Below are 3,848 nucleotides of genomic sequence, written 5' to 3' on the forward strand. Positions count from 1 at the left end.
AGTCCGGAGGATCATTGGAAACACACTCCGACACATGAGGAACACACAAAAGATAAACCAGCTCTCTGTAAAAGATTCACTAGATTTCAAGATGAAACGCTCGAGAGAAGGGGATGAGAGGAAAGAATGGAGACTAGCTCCCACATATATGGAGATACTCAGCCTCCCTCAGGTGCCGAGGGGGGGTACGCATCCATGTTATTTTCATAATTCAAAAGCCTTATTAGTGTTGGTGTCTTTGCTTTTTTTCTTCTTCTTTTCGTGTTTAACCATAAAGCAGGGGAATTAGCTGTTAAAAACATAAGCACACACTTGGAAAAATGGCAATATAGGCTTGTGTGAGGATATGTACCCGCATGCACAACTACACACCCCCACACCTGCATACAGTCAAACTCTTTATATGTTAATAAAGTCCCTCTAGACTTTCTTTGTTCTCCAAGCTGCTTCATCCATCCCTTTCTATTCCCCCTAGAGGGTTGGATAGTCTCCAAACATACACACACACACACACACACACACACACACACACACACACACACACACACACACACACACACACACACAAGTCATGATCAAGAGCAGCAAGAGTGTGCACGCCTAAGAATGTCCATTTAATGTATTCATAATGGCTGCACATTGTTTGCACAACTTCACCAAAGTATTAGCTCGGCAGCAGCGTGATGACATTTCCAACACAACACTGGAAATCTCTCTACAGTGCGTCACAAAGCGCGTGCTCGCTCAAAGAAAGTCCCCTCACCCCCGAAGTCCACCATGGGACGCATCATCAGTGCTGTTAGACTCAGCTTTGTTAATTTATTTATTCCTTTCTCTTTCATTTATTCTGCGGCCCCCGAGAATGAGTCTTCGGGATATAAGTCGCCGTGTGTGCGCCCACTTTGATGCCACTTAAAGAGCCCCAACCGTAAAAAAAAGTCTGGCAATTGGACCAAGTGAGCGGCTCAAAGTCAAGGTTGAGCGATCTTAAAATAGAGTTGTCTGCTCATAAAAACTTGATGAGAATTGATTCTGAAAGATTGAGGAGATATGGATTTTTAATGGAGGAGGAGGGATTGTGACAGACACACACACATGTGCCATGCCCCCCAGTGTTTCTAAAAAAACGTAACCTGTCGTTGTTGTCTGCCTGCAGTCGTTAGTCGAGAACAAAGACTTGGTAAAAGAAAAAGAAACGGGAACAATGACAGAGAAAAATAATACCGGCCAACACTTTTATTTACCAATCATCCCCTGCCCCCTTCTCTTCCTTCTCTTCCTCCTCTCATTTTTTCTCCCTTTCCAATCAAAGTTTCAGTGCGCAACAATAAGACTGCTTACTCTCTCAAAAGCTGTTTAAGTGAATTTCACTGGCTCACCGGGGAATCGCCCCACTGAGGCTTTTGAAGGCATTGAGGCAGGGAGAGAAAGTAATTACTTTTTTCCCTAAACAGAAGTGGGGCGCGGCATGGTGAGTTTGTGTGCATGTGTGTGTGTATGTGCGAGTGAGTATGAATTAGTTTGTGTGCATTTATGTTTATGTTGTGCACATGTGAATCTGTGTCATGTGTTTGTGTGTAAATGTGCAACCTTGTGTGTGAGACTGGGAGACACATAGCAACAAAATAACATGGTTCTCATAGTGTGTGTGTGTGTGTGTGTGTGCGTGCGTGCGTGCGTGCGTGCGTGCGTGCGTGGGTGTGTGTGTGTGAGAGACTAATTCAACATTACATTACATTACATTGCATTTAGCTGACGCTTTTATCCAAAGCGTCAGCTAATGGTTCCATCGCATTACAGTAATTTAAAAATATATATATTTGTCCCTTTTTGCACTTTCTTCCTCCGATTCCGTTTTTTTTTTCCAGCTTGTGTGTTTTCCCAAGAAAACATTTCTATTCATTCATTAGTAAAGATAAGGTTAGATTGACAGACAGGAATAGGCGGATATTTAAAAATGAGCTTTCTCACTTGCTACGTATGAAAATAAATCCTGTCGTGGATGCAACCCTAACTCTATTTTTGCACCTCAAGTCGCTTATTGGACACCAGTGAGCAATACGTGGGGAAGAAAATCTGGGTCTTCTTATCCACTGGCTACACCCAAACACCAGAAATAGCCCCTTGCCCCCATGAGGGTTACCGATGTCAGACCAATAGCGAATGAGTTCCATAGAGCAGTAACAAATGTGAGGATAGAAGGCTAGATGGGTGAATAAAGTGGCTTGGCAGTCTGGTCAGAATGTTTCCCAGATTTCTTAGGGTCTGAACAGAGGGAAACGTGGCACAGCAAAATGTGTCCATAATTAATATGTGGTTCTTCGAGCTCGGTGAAGTGGAGACTGCTCGCAGGGATAGTTGGTAAAGTATTGTAGCGGGCGAGCTATCTGTTATCACACATTAGCAATCAAGGGAACGTGCAAGCACGAGCAGGTGCTTTTGAAGCATCTTTTCAGTACCGGTCCTTTACCCCTATGGCTTTTTGTTCCCCAGGATTGCACATCATTTCTTTCTTTTCCTTAGCAATTTACTTCCTAAAAAGTTAACTATTCAAAGACACACGTTTCCTTTGTATATTGACCATATGTTGGAATTAACTGCATTGATAACTCTTTGGCAACTTTGTAACATTTATTTAACTCAAAAGCAATAGCATGAATAACATGCTTTTGGTAAAAAACATAATCCTTCACAGATGTCAACATGGCTTGCCATTGGTCACAAAGTATCTTGCCAAAGCTCATCAAAATTAAAAGTGATATACAGTAGATGTGGATTTACGTTGCCTGTTGAGAGCATGCACTGCAGACTCTACTGAAATTAATTATACTAAATATTCCACAAACACCTCAGGATGTCTCAGGGAAGATCTGGATGGCATGGCGACGGAGAAGGACATCTGGGACATTTTAATAAGCCTTCTGCCACTATGTTCCGGACATGTGGCAGAAAAAAGATAAATGTGTGGATAGGTATGCTACTAAGCCCTGAATTTTCCCCAAATGCTGATATATGAACAACTAAGATTTCTTACGTGTGTGCCCACGTTGGTGTAGAAGCTCTTAAGACCCTCTGCATTGAAATGAGGTCTTGTGTCATGTCATGCCACAGCAGCCCTGGCTGAGCCCCTTCACTAAAGCCGGGCTCTGGCTGCTCTTAGATCGCTGCGTTTCTTATGTAAATCCATCTGACAACGCTGTCTCTGACACAGCCCTCATTTTCTCTGCATCTCAATGCCACAGCTCCTGCACTCAGCATCTCATCCAAACCTTCTTTAATATTCCTCCACTGTTAAGTTGATGTTCCTCTTTCCATGATTACTTTCTTACAGTCATGAGGAAGTATTCAAACTCAACGAGAACAATTATTTGACAATTGTGTTGCTATTAATTCACCCATGTTGATAATAATAATAATAATAATAATAATAATAATAATAATAATAATCTTGGATTTTAGTCAAAATGATGATGATGAAGCTGCTTACCAAGTGGCTATATCAGTTTGTTGGTTTGGATATGTCAAGTTTTCTTTATTTGAAATGACAGAGAACTAAATAAATCATATTTGAGTCTTGGACTGGTAAAAACAACAACAACAACAACAACAACCACAAAGGTGAATTGAAACTGCCCCAAGGCCCTATTAAGCTTTTGGGGGTTTTCCCATTCCTTTAGTGTGTAATATAGCTTTTTGTGCATGTAAATGGTCTGCAAAGACTAACATCATAAAGTTCCTTCAAGAGCGAGTTTCTATCCCACACACTCCCTCCGCCAGCCTGAAACGCGCCCATTGGACTCCATTGTTTTGTAAGTGATATCCATATGTACAGGCAGTATGGGAAAAAT

The sequence above is a fragment of the Notothenia coriiceps genome, unplaced genomic scaffold (genome assembly GCF_000735185.1).
Source record: "Notothenia coriiceps isolate Sejong01 unplaced genomic scaffold, NC01 NC01_scaffold00015621, whole genome shotgun sequence".
Lineage (NCBI taxonomy): Eukaryota > Metazoa > Chordata > Actinopteri > Perciformes > Nototheniidae > Notothenia > Notothenia coriiceps.